At 32.0% G+C, this 24,985-nt stretch overlaps 1 long non-coding RNA gene across 1 annotated transcript in view; it reads left to right on the forward strand.

Annotated features, from left to right (window-relative positions):
- The window catches only part of LOC117285989, a 131,099-nt gene that overhangs the window by 25,589 nt on the left and 80,525 nt on the right, over positions 1-24,985 (forward strand). The window contains exon 2 of the long non-coding RNA XR_004517099.1: positions 22,954-23,042. This is a non-coding gene — a long non-coding RNA (uncharacterized LOC117285989). The remainder of the gene's footprint in view (positions 1-22,953; positions 23,043-24,985) is intronic.

The raw sequence follows: 24,985 nt of genomic DNA on the forward strand, positions 1-24,985 counted from the left end.
CAATTTTGATAGACCTGAAAAGACTAATGAAGTTATGGATTTATGTGAGAATTTACTAAATGTGCATATCCCAAATTTTATCCCTAGAAAAAATTTTGGTGAAGTTCTATGCATCATTTAACATATAGTAGGCAACTAATTCATCTTGGATTGCTTCAGACAAACTGTGATGAGTTTAACATTCTCCTTAGCTTGACTAAACTTTAGATTTTTTAAATGATTTTTTCCATACTATAGGCTTTTATATCCTTTTGGGAGGGAGATATTTACTTTAAAAGATTTTCTTATTGTAAATTTTTTCTCTTCTCTTTTTGAATATAACTCTTCTACATCCTCTTAATAGTTTTCTGATCCAGGAATATGTTACCTTTTTAAAGGTCCTGCAGCCATAGCTTTTTTGTGTAATTATCAAGAAAGGTAGGATCTTTAACTTCAGCATCTGTGGGAGTATGACCTTAATTTTAAAAAAATAAGTAGACTTAATTGATTGGCCAATGTACAATTTAACATTCTTCACTACACATCTATGACCTCTCCTGAAAATACAAAAATCTAGCTGAAATTTGTTTTGGCAGAGTTGAGTTTGATTTCTCTCTATTGCATTCATTTGGAATAAAGTCTTCCTTGTTTTCTTAACCCTATGTAATGAATTTTCTTCTTTGACACATCTTTACTAGAAATAACACTGTGAATTCTCAGTTCCAGACATACTGAGACAATAAAGCTTATTTTCTTAAAGATTTCGTTAGGTTTTATTTACATGGTTTTTCTACAGTCATCTAAATCACATATAGATGGTTCTGGAGTGTGCTGATCTCAGAAGAGGAGGAGTTTCCAAATTATGCCACAATATGTTATAGTTTGCACATTATTCTTTCTGCTGGAGAGAGTAATGCTTATAAATATTTGTCTGATAAATGAATGGAGACAATTAAATAGGGTTGAAAGCACCTTGATGTCCTAGCAGCATTTGCCATCACTGTTAAATCAATGCAGACTATGTGATGATCCTTGTTCTTTTACTCATTCATTTATTTATTCATTAATTTATTCAGTATACATTAAACAAATTAATATTAGACTTCCATTGTCAGATTAACAGATACATACTTTCTTTTTAGCAGTTAACAGACTAATAGTAGTAATAGCTGTGAATCAAAAACAATAGGGCCAGTAACAACACATACATTTTCACTCTCACGCACAGTTTACAAGTTGGAAAGTTTCAGGGATAAAATTTAGTTATTTTCAAAGAGCATACAGTAGATGCTGAGTATAAAGTAGGATTGTCTATTTTTATTCTTTACAACTTTTAAAAGCCCCCAAAACTTTTAGAAGACTCAGTGTGTATTTTCTGCTGTGATTTTGCAAACACTGCTCTGAATGTCATGAGGTGGTCCACCATATTTCTGTCAACATACAAAAATCATCAAGAGGACAGGATATATAACTATTGATGTTTTTGCATTATTTACTATAGGAAACTATTTGGCATACGTTGGACACAATTTTTAGTGTAAGCAATTTTAAAGAATTATTTTAAACATTAAATAATTCAAATTTATATCTTAGCATCTGAAAATGAGTCTTTGGGAGAGGTTGTCTTGTGAATTAGTGGACTTCACATGGTCAGACAAATGGAAATGTTGCTGCCGACATCAGTTTTTCCTATTGTTTTGGGAAAGAAGGGGTATTTCCTACTCCAAATAATACAAAAGAAAGGATGATATCATCATATCTAGGGTCTGTGCATGAGCAATGAAACACAGGCTTCTTCTATACCTTTATTTTAGCATGAAAACACACTAACAAAGTATTAAGTGCTGTCTTTGTATATATTGTTTATAGATATATTAAGTGCTTTTTCTATTAGGATGGTTTTTCCCATCTGTGTTTCACAGTTCTCCTACTCTATTGTTTATTACTCAGCAGTCTCTTTTCAGACTTCAAATTCACTGAGATTCTTACAATGTTATTAGATGAAGTTATACTGGAAATCTGTGACCTACTTCATATTTCAGCAGGGCATGTGGTTCCCAAAAGCAAAATTCATACACTTAATGGTTAAGTGATACAAGCACAATTTATGGATAACAAAATTCTACTTGTTTTTGATTAGGAATATTTTCATTCCAAACATCAACACAAATCAGTATGATAAACAAACAAATTTATTGACTTTTAGAACTCAGCAGTCCAGACAGGTAAAGTATACTCTTTGTCACCATAAAAGAAAACTAGGTTTCTAATGTTTTGCTTTGCCTTTCATGGCACGAGTGGTCTTTGTTAGCAGTACATGCTGGCCCTAGATCTTCTCTTATGATGATTGCAATTCTGTACCTAATCTCATGTCACAAATTCATTCTGAGGGGGAAACAAAAGGGTACTTTTCAGTCATTTTGGAACTGAACTAGGTTATGTTTCAGTTTTCAATTAGAATACAATGCCATCCAATGAATTGAGTGGGCTAGAGTAAGTCTATCCGTACCCATTCAAACAGTATTGTTACTATACTGTGAAGATATGTAAATTCCTTCCTCAGAAAGTCAGGCTACATTTGACAGAAGAAAGAAATGCATACTTCACACAGTAAAATTTGGAAGTAACCACTAAAAATCAGATTTTTATGTAAAGATTAGTTAGCCATGAAGTAGACTTTTCCATTGTGGCTCTCAGATGTCGAAATAACAATATTGTGATGTTTCTTCTCTTTATTATTCACTTACTGCTTTCCAGAAAGTACTGAAGGGCTATTGTGTTAGATTTGCCACACTCCTTATTTTAATCCTGCTTTTTCTCTCTTCCACTCAAGTCCCTAAAATCTCCGGCTTTACCACTTATCTTAGGCATATCAAAATTCTCTTATTTGATGTACTGTCACAGCCTTATTTTACAGTCTACTGTTTTATTAAAGCTGGACTCTGTGTCATTTGCAACATCAACAACTATAGCAGCAACAAACTGCTTTTTTCTTTTCTTATAGATGTGTTTCTTAAACACAACTGTCTATTCTTTTCTTCCTGAAAGAAAGGAGAAAGTATTTTTGTCAAGGCTCGGAGAAAAGTTTCCTTTTTATTAGACTGAGCTGAATTATTACGCAAAATGATAAAAGAAAATGGCAGCATTACTTTGAAGTTAACATTATTTTCTGCTACAATAATATCTTACATTTTTGTTAAGAAGATGTTCACAGAGAAGATAAGTTGTTATTTACAAATTCCTCTTACCTCTTCTTCCCAAATTTATTATCTTCATGCAAGTTAATTAAGGAGTAAAATAATAGTAGTAGTAAACATGCATACAGCACCTGCCAAGTGTCTGAAAATACTGAACCTGGTAATAATTTGTTTCATTGTCAAAAGAACTCTGTGGGATAGGTAACATTGCTGTCTACATTTTAATGGTGTTCCATTTGAGACTTTCATGAGTTTCCAGTTAGCCCAATTTTCTGTCACTGCGCCATCATTTCTATGAGTCTGTGCTAGAGGTTTATTATTCTGTGATGATCATCTAAGTTATATTTAAAAAGTTTGGTGAGCCAGTAGGAAATAAACAGAATTAATCTTTCACTAGGTCTTGCTTTGGATAACATGTTAATGATAGATAATTTCAGTTAGAAAAGAGAAATAATTTCAGAAAGATCTATTTTGCAACATTGTGACTATAGTTAGTAACCATGTGTTGGATACTTGAAAATTGCTCTGAGATCTTACATATTCTTACTTAAATATCTTTAACATTCTTAAATATTCCTACTACAAAAGACACTAAGTATGAGGATATATGCATACACGCTGCACATACATTTCCCACAGTCCCCGAGACACGTATATGCTTCATCTAATCATTCAAAATGAATATAAATGTAAAACCATCACATTTTACACCATAAATATATATTATTTTTATAATACAAACATATAAATTAAAAAATAAATCTTATGAACATATATAACCAACAAGAGAAAAAAGTAAAAGCAAATAAGCCACTCTATATGCTATTTACATTTTTCTGTTAGAAGGAATATAAAATAATTCTCAACTATTCCATATTTTAAAATCTCAGGAAAATACAAGCGGGTTTAGAAGTCAAGTACCAAGATTTATTAATTTAATGGAAGTAACAACATTTATTTGGCATAGAAAATACTAAAGAGATATGTAAAATAAAATTCATGGTATTTTTCAATAATTCTATAATTAATTTCTAGTATATGATTAAATAAACTATAAATTTTAAATGTAATTGTTTAAATTATGATTATATTTCCTCCCGTTGTTAAAGTCTATTGAACAGTCATGCTTTCTGAAGTTTTTAGTATTTTTATATTGTAGAAATAAATTGTTGTGTACTGATAATGCAAAAATTAAGTTGCATCACTAACATTGCCGATGGTTGGATTTATTCTATACTTGATAACTTTCAAAACTCTGAAATTTAAAAGTTGCTGCCACCTCATTTTATATTATCTTTAGATTTGTGAAATCCATAGGTTAACTAATCTACTGAACTTCTTCTTTATTTAATTTCTTTATTGAGCTTCTTTATTGAATTACTTTTTTAAAAATTAACTTTATTGGTACATTTTAGGTATATATTATGATCACATTCATCATTGCGAATTTGTACCTGTACATGATAGATCTTAGTTCTTGTGTTTTTCAGTTCCACTTCCCATCCTTCTACTCCTCCACCCCACCCTATTTATAAAAGCATTTCTTCTTTTTCATTCTTTTATCATATTTTCTTTCTTTTTCCTCTCCCCTACTCCCCCACTTTTAAGAATAAATTTTATCTAAGTAATTGATTGTATCTATATACTCATAAGTGCAAATGATATCACTCTTTTGTTCATTGAAATCACCTATACTCCGTAGAAATAGTTCTGTGCTCTGAAATGATTATACTATCAGTAAATAATAACTGTTTAATCAATCTAAGAGCTGGAAGTAATCCTTAAATTTTATTTATATGTTAAACACTAATCCTTACTTCTCATCCTCAAGGCTTTGATGTGATCATAATTCACTCAATGCTCTGTCTTTATTGTTTTATCTGGGTCTAATAACTGTGACAGAAAACCTTACATGGCTAGAAATAAAAAGAGAACACTCGGTAGATTCTATAAGTTCATAATGGCTTGCTTCTCTTCCTATACAGCTGGAAATCTATAATTAATAACTGAGCTAGTCCCTTGTATCTTGCACTCATAAGTGTATCAGCTAATATAGCATATTATTATATTTGTGAGTATTTCATGTTAGGAATATGGCACCTGTGAAGGTCAGCTAGAGTTATTTCCCCAGTGGTACTGTTGTCTCCTTTCTAGTTATTTTAACCTTATATTTTAACCCAGCAGACCCTCTGATGAGTCTCCCATTGCCTGGTTGATTACAGAACACTCTCATCAATAAAAGGGGCAATAGAAATTGAAAGTCATGACTCAGGGGACAAGTTGCATGATTTTAAGTCATTGATTTCTCTCTTTTTTTGAAAAGATGAGTAATTAAGAGAAAACAATGGAAAAGAATTATGTCATATTTAATATCTTGAAATTCAAATTTTAAGATAGAAATATAAATTTACATGTGTGGTTATAGAGTCTGTATTTTGTTTGATATGCCAACAGTGTATTCAGCATTATGTAGGGTAAAAGAAACATAGTGGACTTCTCTGTATGCTTACTTTTGCTGCACTTTCTAAAAAGTTTTCCAAGTTATATATAGAATAGCAAATACAGTGTTTCCTTCTCTAAATTTATGAGACATTCTTTTATTATTAGCGAAATGCATGCTACTATACTTGATTAATCAAATACTTATATAACATTTACATTGATTAAAATTTTTAGGTTACAAAATGAACGAAGTCATGCCTAGTTGTGCATGCTTGTAATCCCAGAAGGCTAGGAGGCTAAGCCTGTAGGGTAACAAGTTTAAGCCCATCCTGGGCAATATTAGCCAGTAGTGAGACGCTTTACATTCTTATCTAAGAGGTCGGGATAAAGGATATAGCTCAGTGAAGACCCCAGGTTCAATTCCTAGTACTACAATAAACAAACAAATAACTAAAATGAAATACCACCATTATATCTGTGATCTCACTATTTATTATTTGTTGTGTGGCTTTCCCAAACAGAAACATAAGTTCTTAACATTTTTCTCTTGATTCTTCTTTTTATCTACTCATTTTCAACTAAGTACATATCATTAACAAACATCATTCCACAAAATATAAAATAATATAAAATATTTATCTCCTGGCATTGAGATTTTATGATTATTTTGTTTTATGTATTTCTCATTCTCAACTGGATGCCCACTAGAATATTTTGAATTTTATTTTGTTTAACTGATTATTTTTTATATATTTGTTGAGTATTTCTTCTTTAGACTTACATATTGAATCATCATAACAAGGGCAGATATCTGACAATGGATGTTTTTATAAAAGTTCTGAAGTTGATTGTTTGAATACATTCAGAGCTGACAACTACTGCCTATACTTAGCATTAAATATTTCATGCTTAATGCATGAATAAACATGCTTCCTTGCTGCTTTCTTACATCAACTATTACATACATTATTAATTCTGTCCTTTTTTTCTGTTCTCCTACAGTATACAACTTTAGAGTTTTACTTGGTGTATTCTTCTTTCTTAAATTTTATGATATCTGTGAAGGAATACCTTTCGAGTTTTTTTTTTTTTTTTCACTATAGTGCGGATACATTTCAGGGACTCACATTCATTAGGCAAGTGCTCCTACTATTGTATTAATTCCTATGAGAGTTTCTATAGATAAAAACCAACTCTACAAAATTTTTCACCAAATAAAATTAATAAAGTAAGGTAATTCATTTAATAATTTAGTATGTGTTTTATAGGGTGATTCATGTAAAATCATTTAGGTGTATAAATATTATGTGATTCAGACATAACAAATGTGAAAGAAATAATTCTGATAAATTATTTTCAAATGATTAATATTCTCCTAAATAATAATATGTATCTTTTTATTATGATGAAAAATAGGATATCTGTTTAGAATGTGAACTACAAACTATAAGTATCCATTGTGTCTTAAGAGTATTCTGATCACACAAAAATAATGATATAAGTCCATGTTTTCTTAAATTTAATTTTATACTTACTAGTTTGAAATTTGGGAGTTTCAGGATAATGCCTTATTCTAAGTCGGAGCTGTTGGTCTGCAGAATTGAATTTGAAATTTGATTCTTCTATTGATTAAATTTTATCTTTATGAATAGGATAATAGTAGAAATATGGATCTTAATTTTTTAGGAATTGACTAAAATAGTATTGATTCAATTATCTTGGTTATTTCCTGTCAAATGTTAGACAGTGTTTCAAAAATTGTATCATTACATAATACAGCATTTATCTCTGTCACTGTTAGTTTGAATAAGAGCTCATAATCTTTTTAGGAGACCGAGCTGTGGAAGTGGTGTGTTCATTTGATGTTCAAGGTGATGGAAACTCATGAAATATATTTCAATAATATTTCATAGTATGAGTGACTAACATTTTTCAAGTATTGCACTGCTGAATAAAATAACCTTCATAGGTCATTTGCTAAATAGTACTTGAAATATCCTGGGTTGCAGAGAGTAAAATGGATGACATTAATCAGGTACAACATACCCTGTGGAATCAGTGTGTGACTTTCATTTTCTCATTTATCTTTCTTTGAGTGAAGAATGCAATTACAATTGAACACTGAATTGGAGATTCAGACAGCTAGAATTTTATTATCAGTTTTATCACTGACATACTATGGGCCATTGGGAAAAATTACTTTTATTCTCTGAACATTAGAATTCCCTTCTTTAAAATAAAAACAAATTTTGTGACTTAAACTCAGAATGATATCATATTTGGAAAATATAGGCATATTCAGTATTCTGGAGCATTTGATTTAATAAAATTCGTGCTGTGTTCATAAAGCAAAAAAAAGCAAGTAAGTATATATGTACATAGTAATGATGATAATGCATAAAGAAAAAGCAAATTACATTAGCTAGTGCAATTCTATTTATTCAGCATGCTGTTTTATGTTAACAGCAAGTGAGAGCAAAATCATCTGCCCTCTTTGATAGAACGGCTACAATCCAAATCGTCCCTGTACAAGGGACTCTTGTTCAAAGTTGATGCTTGCAGCACGTGACATCACTCAATGTGTCTATGGTTGTGTGCACTCAAATGTACATTTGTATATGTATGCTGGATGGCAGTAGATCTCCAAACCATGGTTCAAGGTATGTATGTGAAAGAAGGAAGATGTGAGTCTGGCTGTAGGAAACAGAGCAGGATAAAGCAAGGCAAACAAGGGAATGATTGCCCAGAACTATGGCATGATTCCAAACCAGTCTTTAAAGCTAGCAAGAAATTTTGATGAGAACCAAGATTCAGAACAGCAAGAGTGGAAATGAGAGCAAGGCATTTTAGATATAATGTAATGATCACTAAATTGCTAAATCACGGTCACCCTGATTTAGAAGGGTACTTAACAGTCATGTACTTAAATTATTTATCAAATGCTTACATATTTCCTTAGCTTCTCTAAGTCTAGTCTCTGTTTAATTGTTTCTAAATTAATGGAGAACATATAATACCATAAATATGGCACTATTGCTGCAGCCATTCTTATTTTTTATTCATTAAATTTATTGATACATTTTAGGAATACAATATGATGACATTCATCATTGGTAATTTGTATCTTTACATAATATATCTTGGTCCTTATTGTTTTGCACATTTCCCTGCCCTCCTTCAACCCCTACACCCCTCCCTACTTACAAAGACTGTTTCCATTATTTTCCTTTTCTCATATTTATTCCTTTTCCTTCTTTCTTTTCCCCTACCCCTCCATGTTCCCTTCCCATTTGGACTTTTACTTACTATTTCACATTATTTGTTATACATTTTGATCCTTATTTACACTTTCAATTTCTCACACTAGAGAAACTATGCAGTATTTAAACATGTGCGTCCTATTTATTTTACTTGAGTATCACCTCAATGTGCATCCATTTAGCTATAAATGTGTGTAGTTTCTCATCCTTTTTATCTGAGTAGTGCTCCAGGTTATGAAAAAATAAAAGCAAACAAGCAAACACACACACACACACACACACAAACATTTGCTTTATCCATTCTCCAGTTGATGGGCACTTGAGCTGTTCCCAAGTTTTAAACATTTGACCCAGCTGTTCCCCTCCTGGGCATCTTCCCAAAAGAGTTAAAGAATCATACCACAGCAATATATGTGGACACATGTTTATAGTGGCACAATTTCTAATAAGTCATTCTTTATGTACAACTGACATCTACCTTAGATTTTTAACCATTTATGCACGATCTAACTTCTTTGATTGTGAAAATGGTTAAGAGCAGATTAAGACAGTCTTAACCATTTACCAGCCCAATTATTTAAATGCAGGATGGCCCAAAATTGCATATTTTTTCATTAATTTTTATATGATAATATAATGGGAAATATAAAAAATGACAATTTTATTAATTTATTCAATTTATCTAGAGCTGATTCATTGAAATTACACTGCCTGAGTGATGCTTGGAATAATAGGTAAACAAAAGTTCTGCCTGAGTGATGTTCGAGGTAAACAGTTAAATGATTAATTGGTTAAAAAGCCCTCTTTGAAAATCCACTAAAGGAGCTAACTCTGAGATATAAAAATAGTTCAGATTTTTGTTATCCTTAGTTTCATTAATTTTATTCCTGCACTGAAATTTGACAGTTCCCCATACAAACATATAAAAATGATTATACCAGATGTGTGATCTTAAGCTATCCATCATTGGGTTTATAATTTCCTTAAATAAAGATAATATAAGCAAAATTAGTAGCATGTAAACTATTTGGCTACTCATATATAAATTTATTGGTTTATGATGTAGAATTTCCTCGATTTTTTCCTGTAGTATGGCTGATACAGCACATAGTGGATTGAACATGTCACAAAATTTGTTGACTATTTCACATAATTTGGAGAAAAAGTCCTATGGATTCTATTTGCTATCTGTATACAGTATAATAGATAAAAGCAGACATATTGGGGGAGAGTTGAAGTTTGGAGGAACAGACTATCACATATTACATTCCCTATTTTTGTAACCTCAGCCTGAGATAGCTGTCATCATAGCTGCAAAGTGCTGAAGGGAAGCTACAATTCTGGTGGAAATATAGCTCTCCTGTTCATGTGACTCAGAAGACAGAACTCAGGGTAGCTGTGGCCTCTGGAAAGTGAGAAAGAAGTACTAAAAATCAGAAAGCCAGAGAGGGGGAGTCTTCAATTTTATGTAGACTCTCCCTGCATCTCTGATAGACCACAGAAACATATATACATGGAAAAAATTCAGAATAATAAGTTAAGGGAAAAAGAGCTCAAATAAAATCTAAGGTATGACCTACTGAAGGTGAAACAAATTTTTGTTCAACAAATTTAACTGTCTGCTGCAATAAATATATCAGTAACAATGGTTGAACATTGAAATCTGCAACTTTAAGAAGGTTGGTGAAAGTAGAGTAAAAACAAATAAAATGCTTAGGCATAAGAAAGCAAAAGAGAATCTTTATAAAGTCATCAGAATTATTTGAAAGATTTTAGTTTTCACAACAGACACAAAGAAGGCCAGAAGACAATGGACTAAGTCTCAGATGTACAGAAAAATGAAAACCAAGAAAAAGAATTCTAGTATACCAAAAATGTGTTTCAAGAATGAAATTTGAAGAAAGGCACTTTGAGTTTTTAAAAAGGTAAACAATAACAAAACAACAGTAATCTGCACTTAGATGATTTTCTTAATGCTAAACGAAAGTGTTCTCAAGAAGGAAAGAGATCTTAAGAAATAAACCAACATTACCAGAGGAGTTCAGGCATATAAGAAAGATATGAAACTTTAGGTAATGTGTATACACACACACACACACACACACACACACACACACACACACACACATATATATATAGAGAGAGAACATTTTAATTTTAATTTATTTAAACAATAATGGTCCAAAAAATGTTGCACACTGTCCTGAAGTAATGTCTATGACAATTATAAAATAAGGACAGAGGTGGGCAAAAAGGTATACACTATTATAAACCTTCTGTAATTTTTATAAAGCCATCAAGTATTCACATGTGGGACATAAAAAGCAAATATGCTTTTTAATACATAGAGCTACTACTAAAAATAAAGTGTAGTGTTACAGTACAAAAAAACAAGGAGAGAGAATACAAAAAATTTAAAAGGAAGATAAAAATAGACAAAAATAAAAAACAGAATACAATATACACAATTAATAAGTATAATATCTATTTTTAATTATTCAAATTAATAAATATCCAGTCAGACTGATAGAGAAACAAGAAAAGAGAACAATAACTACAAAAGGTGAAGTGAAGAATTTTCTTCTTCTTTTTCAGTAAGCAGTGTTTGTAAACAAACAACGCCTATAAAGGTCTGTGAGATGTACTCCACAAATAATGAATGTATTGCATATAAATTTTAAAATATTAATCAGGAGTGGAGGAGACCCCAAACCAAATACACACACTAACAAATGAGCAGAATTATACCACAAATGAAGTGCATAGCCATAGTGAAAGGGATGGGGAAGGAAGGATCACCCTGAGTCAGAACTTGGAAACAGATATTTGGATTCTGCGTTGTAAGATTAAAGAAAAAATTTGTACACAAGTAATGCAATCAGTGCAATAAATTTATTTCTCATAATCATGTAGATTAACTTATGCATACAGTTTTACAAATAAATACATGCAAAGGAAATCAGATATTTTATTCTCAGAGAAGTTATAAATAAAGAAAAAGGAAGGCTTACATGGATCCTGTAATTTTACATTGCATTCAGAATTATTAGTATTGACTGATTGTTTTTAAAATGATATAAAGGTAGCTATATGCATTAAGGTATAAATCTATGTGTTTACACATGTATTTCTTTAGAAAGACTATAAGTGGTATATTTGACACTCACTGAGGTACTACATATTATTGTTTTCCGATAAAGGAATCAAAGACATGTGATTGATTCCATGGATAAGAAAGGAAAACATACAAGATTTGCATAAGCAAGGTTTTGGTGACAGAAAATAATAAAACGGTAAAAGAGAATGGGAACATGCTAAAAGAACTTAGGAAATACTCTTTAGGAGTTCCCAATCCCCAAATCTAGAACAATGAGAAAATAATATAGCTAATGATGTGTTATTGCATAATTCGTAGAATAAAATAATTCATAAATGCAAACATAAATTAATATATGTAGAGAAAAATTCTCAAAGAATTGCAATTAACAAATGTATAAGGGATTAAGTAAACAGAAAGTTCATATAGAACAATAAGGGTTTTTTTTACCCCAGGAAATAGCCACTGATAGATACTAAAGTTACTAAAAGTTTGAGATAAAATTTTACATTTACATGGTCTCAAAGTATTTTCCAAGATGGCCATTACTTATGTAAAGAAAATAACAGCTTTCAGTGGAAACTCCAACAGATAAAACTTTAACCAAATTAACATAGTTAATGCCACAAATAATAAAAAATATCATACCAGATATTTTTTGATATATTACACTGATATAGTCTAGTTAAAATATATAGCAGCTTAAATTTAACCATGAAATAACATTAGGTAGACACAATGAAAGTCATTCTACAGACTAATGAAGTTGTCTTCAAAATTGTCAAGATTACAAAGCATAAGGAAGACTATTATGTCGTCATTTACTGAGGGAGTCAGGAAAAAACCCACAAATCATGTCTAAAATAGAGTTCAGATCAACCTTCTCTAGCTATCATTCGAGGAAGTCAGCCCACTACCTTGAAGAACCAGTCTAGAAAGTCAACATACTATTTGCAGCAATCAGTCTGCAAAGCTGAACAGTAAATCCTTTAGCAACTGACCCCAAAAGACCAGGATTTAATTAACAATTGACAACTTCTCCAATTTGCCCCCTCATTTTCAACACAGTCCCACATAGAGAAAGACAAACATGCCCCCCTGACTAGCATAGGGTGCCCACTTCTAATTAGTCCACCTAATGCTTCCTACTACCAATAGCCTCCAATCTGAGCACATGATTAAAACTTCCTTATTCTTCTGCCTGGCTTTGATTCTCTGTCAAATGTTAGTGATGGTGGAAGACTCATTTTCTACCTCAACCTCTGTGTCCTTTGATTGTCTGCATTGAGATGATCTACATGAATGTTCACAAAGGAGATCTGCCAAAGAAGTGCAACACAGGGTTTTGGGATCAAGAAATATCACAAATATAAAAGCTGGTAAAATCTAGTAGTCTCTAGTTTACTTAATAATATCTAAATCTGTTACTGTCCTACTTTTATAATTGTAATATAATTACGATACAGAAACACTTAGGGAAGTTTTGTGAAGAATCTTCAGTAATTTTCATTACTATTTTGGCAATTTTTAAAGTTATCTCAAAATGAATGTTAGACAACAAAATATCTTTAAGAAAAAAACAAATGACAGAATATTTACCAGTTGGGGGTAAGCAAAAATTTCTTGAACTAGATGAAAAAATATACACCATACAAAGAAAATCTGTATTAAATTTGACTTTTTTATTAAATTTTGTCTTTAAGGTTAAGACAAAACATGTTAAAAGTTGAGAATAAATATTTGCAATGCTTATATCAGCCAAATAATTTTCATTCAGAAATATACAAGCAATCTACAACTCAACAATAAGAAGATAATTTTATAGAAATATAAAATTATTTTCATTGTTTTCTTTATAAAAGAAGACAAATGGCTATGAGCACCTCAGATGTTTAATAATCGTGAAAATGCAGATAGAAATAAGATAAAGACATATACACATGACAATGGTAAAAATTTAAAAGACGAATGATATCAAGTATTGGTTAAAATGACGAAGAATTCTTGTACCTCAAAGATAAAACTGTGAAATTGGGTAACCACCTTAAGAAATAGTTGTGCAACTTCTTCAAAGTATGTATATATATATATACATACATATATATGTGTGTATATATATATATGTGTGTGTATATATATATATATATATATACACACAAACATATACAAACATAATCAGAAACTAACTCTTAAATTTTTATTCAGGAGAAATGAAAACATACATCCATAAAAAGATTTTTTCAAGCATGTGTATAATATATTTATTCACAATAGATCTAAACTAGAAATGACAGTAATGACCATCAGCAGAAGTATGGATTAAAAAACAATCATTGTCACTAAAAATAGAGAAACTGCTGGCCTATGAAACTACATGAATGAATCTACAAAGTCAGTTATGATGATAAGTGAATAATGCCAGGCAGAAAAGCATGTACACTATATGATCATTTACATAAATACAAATTCCTTTAGATCAAATAAAAAATTGTTGCCTGGATTGGATGTAGAGGAAGGGAATGACCATAAAGGGACACCAGGAGTCTTGGAGGGGTTAAGGAAATGTTTTGCTTTTGAATTGTGTTAGTGAACTCATGAGTGTGTACATCTGTCAATACTTAATTGTGCATTTAAATGGATATATTTGTTGTACATTAAATATTCTTCAATAAATTGGATAAAAATAAAATGGGATAACATAATTTGGAATTTTGAGGAGCCTCAGAAATTATTTTGTGGTCTTCCTTGTGTTGCAAAAAAACTGAGGGAAAGTTTCAGGTGGAAAAGATTAAGTTGGTTATATACTTTTTCAGAATGTAATAGGGAGTGGAACATAAGTTGCAATCTAAATCTTTTGCTGCTTGATCTGTGTTGCACTAAATACATAAATAAATAAAAATATATGTGTATGTGTTGATATATGAGTATGTACATATATATCTTGGTATGCATAATAGAGTGTTTAAAATAGTATGGGATATTCAATAAGGCTTTTTCTCTTCATGTTGTTTAAATTCTAGCAGTGACTTATTTTAAACATGGGGTGACTAAACAGGAAATTTTGTCTTTCCAGCTAGAAGAGGCAAGGGAAAGACACTGAATTCTCAGAATACATTGGTTTGCTTGGCTTTTCCAAAAATGATAGGAATTGCTATTCTGAAATATTTCCAAGTCCCCAAAAAGTTTTCAATAAGCCAACCCTCAGTTCAGTTAATGCTTTTTGGGTTTCACAGAACACTCAATCTATAACATGTGCTAGAAACTTGGCCGAGGCTAAGATTGAAAAATGCTGCTGCCTGTTATCTACCACTTGGCTTTTTCCTTCATTCAGTGGTCCACTTCCACCTGCTTGGGAAAATAAATCTTCAACTAGCAAAACAGATGGAATGTGAGGATTAACCCCTCCCAAACAATCAGCCTGGTCCCTGCTGCCTCCCTCTTGCCCAGCAGATCGGAGCTAGAGTCAGAGTTGTCATCATGTTTGCAACACCGCTCAAAAGGAAAAGTGTTTGGATATTATTTTACTTGGCACACTGCAGCATTCATTCAGCTCATCAACAAAGTTCAATTCAGTTCAGCTATGCAGCAGGAGTTAAGGAAGATACAGAGGATTACAAAGCATTTAGAGAGCTCGGAGTCTTTTATGGAGGTCAAATTTAATACTTGACCATTTTACTTGCATGACTGAAGATATATGTTGCACATTTGCATGGGATATTCTTTCTCCTTATCAGATTTAATGAAACATAACAGAAAGGTTTTGGCAAAGAAAGTTCTAAACATTATATTGAAAATAGAAAAGGGAAAAGTATAAGTATGAACTTTTTGAATTCTGGATTTCTTTATTTGTGAAGTGAATATTTGGATAATCTTAAGATTAATTCATCTTTCTGTCTGTCCAATTTCATTGGATGAAGAAATGGGTCACCTCTGAATTCCAATTCTAGCATATTACTACAAGTGTATAAACCTTAAATGTTTTCTCTGGACTTTAACAAGGACAGTGGTTCCCTAAATAATTCTGTCTCCTTGCATGTGGCCATGCCCATTCTGAAAGTTTTGGCTCATTCTGCTAGGTCTTCTACAAAGTTGCAGATGCTTCTTAAAAGTGGCAAAAAGATCAAAGAGTCTTTTCTGCCTGATGTGCTGGAATGAGTCTTAGTTCTGCTAAATTTGATTTGCACATATTAAATAAAAGCAGAAAGTAGTGGTTTGAAGGAGCTTGCTCATAAAGTGTGGAGATTCATAGGTCACAACTGTAGCACAGAAATGCCAAATTTAATTGCCCTTTAAAAATTAAATCTGAGCATTGAAAATATCTAGATGGATACTGCTACACATTGTAACTAGGTTGTTTAGAATATTAGTACCTCAACAATTAATTAGCAGAAGTGTATGGACTATTGATTGCTTCTTTTTTGTTCTAAATGTGGCCAAAGAGGCTACTTACCAAATACAGTAAAATCTCAAAGCAAAACTAATACACACACATGAAATAATAATTTGTTCCACAAAAAGCAATAAATAGGAGCAGAAGAAAAAATATTTACATAATTTCTACCCTCCCAGACACATTAAAGGGAAGTGCTAAACACTCCTTTAAATGCAATATAAAGAGGTCCCATAAATTTTTACAAAAGTGTTACAAAGTATGAAGAGGAAGATTTGTTCAAGTCTCGTTAGCTGAAATAGTTTCTTTTCTTTTCTGTTTTTGCATTTTAATTCCCTCTAAAGATCTATTTCTCACCTCCTAAGTAAGGGTTTTACTTTAATGCCAATTGTCAGGCTTGATGTCAAGTGATGTTTAGTAATTTTGGACAAGTTTGGGATTGCATGCCAATGTATTTGCACATAGGATCTATCTCAAATGTGTTTGAATTTTTAAAGTTATTTAATTCTGTAGGAATGAAACAGTGGTGAAATAGCAGGCAGAAATGTTGATATATTTGTTGTAGGCCCTTGGCTGACACACTAACATTCCTGCAAATGAACCAATGCATTAAAAATAAGTATATCTTTAAGTTACCTTTTTTATATATTCTAAGGTCTTCAATCTCATTAGCTTCAGGAAATAAGTTGCTACTTTTATTCAAATTTTTTTACTGAAATTTGACGACTTCTTTTGCTAAGGAGCTATAATTATCCTACAAATGGACACACTTAATTTTTATTTTAAGTACAAAATGGAGGATCAGAAACAGGCTTTGTACAATAAGTAATTAGTCCACATTTAGTTATGATACAGAGCAGTCTGAGAAGCATCAAGTAAGCAGGCAGAATGGTGACATTCCAATATCAAGAGAAAGGAAACATTGAATTTAAAAATTTTGGAAAAATGCACATAATTGAAAATAAAGCCTGACAACTCAAAAACTACATTCAGATTCTTTCCATGTGTACTTTCCTCTTACAACCTAAAATTATCTTAAACACCAAGAAAGAAACCTCATGAGCTTCTTTTCAGTTCTAAAGTTTTATGATTCTATGATGTCACTTTCTATTTGGAAAAATTTACATATTTTTACCCCTGAATACAAACAAATCCCTGTGTTTGAGAGAAAAATATATTGTCATTTGCTTGATTAAGACATATTTACCAGCAAACTTCTTTCCTTTAGACGTCATGCTTTACTCTAAGACCCAGGGAATTTGTGCACAGGCTCTCAGAGAATTATTCTTTACAGAGGAAAACCTATAAACATAGAATCACACAAAAAGATCTACAAAATATTTTGCAGGATATCAAAAGGTAGGCATTCAATTTCCATTTTAAGGTGTTTTTTTCCCCATTGTACATATTTCTTTCTCACTTTTTCCCCTCAGGAATTTGATTACTTTTCATCAGAGTGAAAGTATTTTTATGATAAAGGAATTATGTCTATAGCTCAGACTTTTAGGAATAAAGAGGTTTCTAAAAGCTTTTAGCAATTATGTAGGTGCCACTGTAATATTTTTAAAGAAATTATTTGTAAATCTGGGGTGAAAATGAGGTGTAATGAATGTATCCAGCATAGTTAAGCAAGCAGGGTGTGATACAAGAGTTATTGACTTATAAAACATATACCTCAAGCTAATTTATATTTATCCCATAAGAAATCATTTTTAATTGAACAGAATTTCATTTGACAAGGCTTAGTTCAGTTTAAAATGTTATAATCTATATGTCCCATGGTATTTTTATTAGTATTTATAGTCAAGAGGATTTATTGAGATATTAGAAGTTATTTAATCTGGCAAATAAATTAATCAGCCATAAATTAGAAAGCTTAAGAATGCTAATAGTATCCATACCTGTTACAGGGACAGTGGAGAGGCCAGCCAGCTGAATTATACTGGGCAGAAATGTCTAGGCTTACAAGGTTCTGTTCATAAATTTACTATCAAGCTCTTTTTAAAATGTTGTCTTACTGAAAGATGACTCCCACTCTGCCGTATCTGCCTGAAGTCCAAAAGGTCACTTGATAGTGGGACTTATTCTTGGTGCTAAGCATGTGACTTCCAAGCACAGTTCGATTTGATAAATCATGATCTAGAGGGCGGTACCAGTTATCTGTAAACTAACTGGTTATATGGTAACATTTATGATGTAAAGTGTGGAAATCTCTTAATACTTTGTCTCAATTTATCTTAAAACATAAGAAACCTATTATGCATTTGACTTCAAATGAAAGATTTCAATCTTCACTTATTCCTATATTTGGACATTATTGAGTTTCATTAGCCTTGTAAGGATTTGAGAACACAAAACCAGGACCAAATCCTGTGCTGAATTTAACCAGCTATTTGTCCTTATGCAAATTAACTACCTTCACTCTTTAGCTTCTTCATTCACAAAATAAAAATAATTATTGTTCTTAACTCTTGTGTGATTATTGTGATTGTGAAATGAGGGAAAAAAAAATAAATCTTGCATTCTGAAGACTTACTTTCTCTCAAACTACAGTTGCTATTTGTCTGAATAAACTACTGAATTATTGAATCAACAAAGGGATAGAACTCGGGTCCTTACACTTGTAAGGCAGGCGGGAGAACCACTGAGCTAAATCCCCGGCCCCTCCTGGAAATATTTTAAATATACTCTCATATACTTTTTCCTATTACCATGTTAAAAATTTTCCACATCTGAAAACCCTAGCTTTATTTTATATTTGAATAATGAGGATTGTCAAGAGGTCTTCTACCTCTTCCAGCTTTTTCATTCTAAGTTCTTCCTGACCAATAATTCGTTAACTGGCACACTACTTTGACTTTGAGGCAAACTCATTTCATTCAAATTGTTCACCTATGCTTTTTGTCTCTTAAATTATGTGAGCACGACTCAGATTTCACAGATATATTCTGGGAAAATATGAGTTTGCATTTCAGACAATTATATGTTGGTCAGTATGTAAATTGAAACAACTATGTTTTAAAGTAAGCCTGAAAGAATCAGCCTCAGGTTATTTTTTCAATAAGACAATAATAGATTTTAATGAAAAAGTTTTACTTTACTGAGTAACTGCTGGAAGTAGTTGTGCCTTGATATTGCATTAGAGAGCTTGCATGGCCAGAGGCAAACTCAGAGCTAGAGAATAATCATTCCCCAAATCTGGGGTGATAACAAATAAAATTCCAAAAGTATCATAGGTACAACTCTCCCAAGGTACACAGGAGAAGTGTTGCTTTCCAGCCTGTTTATATCAGTTGAACTTTTTCAGAAAAAAATAAGAAAGGAAAATAGAAGCTTAGTATGAAAAGGGTAGATATTTTTATAATGAAATAAAATAAGAGGATACATTTCACTCTTTTTTCTTACCACAGTGGAAATCTAAATCAGTCATATGGGACTATCAAGACATTTAAAATTCTTGCCTTTCAGATGATTATTTTAAAACATCATAGAATTAAAGGCATTTAATGAAGCTTTTTTTTTTTTTTTTTTTTTTTTTGGTACTGGGGATCAAACTCAGGTCCCTGCACTTGCGAGGCAGATGGTGGATCCACTGAACTAAATCCCTGGCCCTAATGAAGATTTTCTTAAAAAAAAAAAAAATTGATCTAGGAATTCTTAAACTCTCTTCATTGTATCAGTTTACCTGCAATAATCCAATACTTTATTGCTCTTCATGAGAGGAATGAAGTGTATGAATATAGTAGAATAAGCCCTTAATGACATAATATCAATGAATGTTATATGGAAAACAGTATAGAACCATTTTAAAATTTGCAACCTACTTGAGTTTGCTTTTATGGGTTGGATCTCTAATGCCATTTTGAGAAAGGGTGCAAAAGTGATTCAGCAGAATAAACAGTTATTTATTTTCATTCATGATATGGTTATTAATATCTTTAGCAATTTGATATTGCTTAGAAAGTAAGACAGAACAGAACCTGGGAATATTATAATACTATGATTTGCTTCTCTGTTAATTAAAGAACTCTATTAGCCATTATATTATTCATTGTATTATTCTCTCTCTCTCTCTCTCTCTCTCTCTCTCGCTCTCACACACACACAGGTGTATATTATTTTGTCTGTTTGTTTTCCAGGTAAGTTGTGACTTCTCCAAAGGCAATAACTATGGTCTATTAATGACTTAATTCCACATATTCTAATTTAAATAAAGTGGATTAAAATAATCACTGTGAATAATTTAGTGTCACAGTTCCATTAGTTTACTTTCTCAATATCTGAATTCATTCATCTCTCAAATTTTAAAACAACCAATTGTGATAACTGCAAATTTAGATCTAATTCCAGTAATTAAAAAATGTTTACCTGCCAGAGAGAAGGAAATTAAATAAAATACTATTTTATTTTTTGAATCTCAGATTTATAATTTATTCTATTTGATTACATGAAGACTTTAGGAAAAGAATATTGAATAATTTTTGACAGTCTAGGGTCTATGATATTATAGAATCTTCAATGTAATACCAAAAATACTTTACAATATTTCCTGTGTCCATTGTGTATTATAATTTTTGTTTATCTAGTCTTTTAATCAAATGAGTAAGATGCTTATTTGTAGCCTTTATTATTAAAGAATGAAATTAAACTCAGTAAAAATGTTGTCTGCATTACAGAGGGAAAATATGCCTAGTAAAAGCAAAAGCCCAACATTTCAGTTCATAGCAGTTAGACTCTAAAATTTGTTTGTCCTTGTTCTTTTATATTTGTGTAGAAGGCAAACCCCATGTGGAATCTGAAGTGTGGGTCCGTGGAAAGGAACCGCGAACTGGCTGCTGAAAGTTAGTTTTGAGTTTATGCGCAGTCATCCTCCCACAAACACTTCACCTTTGTGAATTGTGCATGAAGGAGCCTCTGCAGACATGAGTGAGCACAGAGCTCACTGACTCGGCTGCCGAGTGACGTAGTAGTTTTGCTCTCCATAAAGCACAGAAAGTCTCTGGGTGCAGATGACTAAATCATTCGTCCCCTTCAATTAGGTCTGTTACATGTGGTCCTCTGGCAACCTGGCTAAGCCTATTCAAAGCAGAGAGAATGTTACTCATGTACTACAAAACGTTTAATTTGAATCTGGGTGAATAAAAAGGGCAAATGATCTTGGCAGAGACCACTGTTTGTGATAGATCTGTTGTTTGAGTCCATATAAGTATACTTGTCTTTGTTGGATATAGTGTGAGTTTGTATGCTATGTTCTGTTCTTACCTATAATTCATGTAATACAGCTGTGAGTCTGTGCATGTTTTTTATTTTACTAGTACATGTGTGCAGTTCATAATGTTTATATTCCTTGTGTGGAGTTGGTATATGGACATAACACATCCTAAGTCCTTTCTATCATACCCTATCTCTTCCCTCTCTTCCCCTTTTTCTATATCCTAATCCCCTTCCCAGTTGAGAATGATTTATCTTACTACTTCCTATTATCTATATTTTATTTTGCTCTTTATTTATACTTTTGGACTCTCATATAAGAAAAAATATAATATTTAAGCTTGCGTGTCTGATTTATTTCACTTAACAGGTTTCAAGGTACATCCATTTTCCTACAAAATGACTCAAGTTTTGTAAATACCACATATTCTTTCTACGTACCATCTTTTGATAAATGTATAGGCTGCTTCTGAGTCTATGAAGATACAAAATCTGAGTGTTACCAATTACTATAGGATTAATATGGAGGATTGTTATTCTCCTTACTTGGTTAAAGAATGATATTGGAAGATGTTTCAAGGACATTTTTTAAAGTAGAGCTACCTGAGAAATATAATGTATTTAAGCCAGGGATTTGGCTCAGGGATTTGGTTCCTCTGCCTGCCTCTCAAGCTCAAAGGACCCAAGTTTGATCCCTGGTACCAAAATAAATAAATAAACAAACAAACAAACAAATAAATAAATGAATAAAGGCAAAAGAGGGGCCAGAGATTTAGCTCAGTGGTTCCGTCGCCTGCCTTGCAAGCACAAGGTCCTGAGTTTAATCTCTGGCACAAAAAAACAAAAACAAAAACAAACAACAACAACAATAATAATGATAATGTATTTATACATAGTACTTTTTCATAAAATATGTGCTTATAAATGGGAGTCACTTATCAATGTTTGTATTAGTACCGTCAGGTAGGTTGAAACTAATCAGCTAAAATTAGCAAAAATGTTGAGCTACAGAAGGAGTATTGTATCTTAAGTATCTTCTCCACTGGCACCACCCTTCCAATAATTGCTTCTGTTTCCATCTTCACAGATCATTTGAAAAATCCATAAGCAGAGTAAAGAATGAGTCAAGTTACATGCAAAACATGTGTGGGTTCATAAGAACATTTGATTGATGAAGTTGAGACCTGGATTTTCACTACAGATCACAAAATTAGTTGTGTGATCTTGAAAGATTCACTTAATTTCTCCAAGCATTAGTGTTTTCAACTAAAAATGGGAAACTCACATAACTGGCAGATAAAGTTCCTTTCAGTTCTGTCATTCAATAATAGTTCTACTGACAAATGTTGATAAAATACCAAAAATTTCTCATCACAGGCCGGAGGCTTAAGAGGAGTTTTCAAAATTCAGAGTTGGGGACAAGCTATCAACAGGGCTCCCGAAGCTGGACTCCAAACAACAAGCAGGTAAAAAGATGTTTCTCTGTGCTCTGTTCCTCCTTTGCAATCTATGCCATCTCTGGTCTTTTCTTCCCTTGCTCTGAACTTCCCATTAATCTGTGCCCCAGAACTGTCCTTCTAACTTGTTCTCACCACCGTCTGGTTGAAGCAAGCTTTCTAAATCACTCATTGACACTGGTGATAAGTATCTGATTAGTCTGTACATTTCAATCTCTCACAATTCTCTTATATTAAAACTTTCTTTTAGGTCTAAAAAAAAAAAAGTAAAAACGCTCAACCTGTTCACATCAGTGCAGGTAACAAAATCAAGCAAAATATAAATATTATGAGGGCTGGGGATTTAGCTCAGCGGTTCGGTGCCTGCCTCGCAAGCGCAAGGACCCGAGGTCGATCCCCGGTACCACACACACACACACACACGCACATACACATATATATAAATACTATGAATAAAATCTACCAAAAAATAGAGTTAAGTAAAACTTAACTTATGTAATTCACCACTATAATTTGGATTAAATCTTATTTTACAAAAATAGTTCATATCATGCTTCAAATAGTTTACATTCCAGGAAATTGCTTCCGTATAGTTTCATACTTTATGTGTTTTGATATGATTAATATTTCTGTTCTTTCTGAGAAATTTTCCAGAAATATCTTTTCAACTTTATTTCTCCAAATGTGTTTACCTACCCTTCTAAGTTTTGGTCAAATATCACAGTATACTCAGTCTTTCACCTTATAATTCAACCTAAAAATTATATTTCACTTGATATTCCATGGTATGCTGCTTATATTTATATCACCACCACTTGTTTGGCATTTCACATGTATACAACATGATGAATGTGGATATGATTTTCTTCATAATTTTGTATTGTATTAAAATAGCAATTGTTTAATGAATATTTAATGCATAGCTAAATAGTCACAAGTCAATTCATCAACTTATATCGCATGGTGATTCTAAATGAGAAGGGATAGAACAAATAAAAATCAGAAGTAAGAAGTTAGGACGCTTGGAGATAAAATTTGCAAAAGCATTTTAAAATTCCCATTGCTTTTATTTATTTTGTGGAAAAATGTTCAACTAATTTAAAATTTCAAGTAACTCTAAAAGAGTATTTAATATTTCCACCCAAATAATTTATAGCTTAGGAAAATTTAAATTCACTTCCCTTATTTGTTATTCATGGATTTTGCTGATAACTGAATTTAAATTATCGTTATTTCAAGTTTAGTAATATTATCTGATTGTTACTTTTGGTAAAATATCTCTCCTGACACAAAGCTCCATGTATTTTCAGTCTTTCTTGGTACCCTTTGACTCTTTAAAGCCTTACAGTTGTCCCTTATCTGTGGTTTCACACTCTGTGCTTTTAGTTGCCCTAATTAACCACAGTCCAAAAATATTAGATAGAGAGTTCCAGAATAAAAATTTTATGAATTTTAAATCTCATGCCATTCTGAATAGCATAATAAAATCTTTGACTGTCCTACTCTCTCCTACCCAGAACATGAATCATCTTTTTGTCCACTGTACCCATGCTGTGTGTCCTAGTTGCCCATTAGTCACTTAGAAGCCATCAATTATTAAACTGACTGCCACAGTATCAAGGTGCTTGTGTTCAAGTAACCCTGAATTTACTTAGCAATGGCCCAGAGTAAAGCAGTGATGGTGGCAATTCAGATATGCTAAAGAGAAGCCATAACTTCTTTATTTTGTGAAATGATAAAAGTACATTGACAGACTACATTTCCATAACGTTTTTTACAGTGCACTATGTATGTTGTTATAATTGTTCTGTTATTACTGTTGTTAATGCCTTTCCATGCCTAATTTATAAATTAAACTTTATTAGAGGTACATATCTAGAGGAAAAACATAGCATGATACATACAGGTCATTGCCCAAAGTTTTGGACATCCAATAGGGAAGGTGGAATGTA

The sequence above is a fragment of the Fukomys damarensis genome, unplaced genomic scaffold (genome assembly GCF_012274545.1).
Source record: "Fukomys damarensis isolate Sample0158 unplaced genomic scaffold, DMR_v1.0_HiC HiC_scaffold_14, whole genome shotgun sequence".
NCBI classification, from domain to species: domain Eukaryota; kingdom Metazoa; phylum Chordata; class Mammalia; order Rodentia; family Bathyergidae; genus Fukomys; species Fukomys damarensis.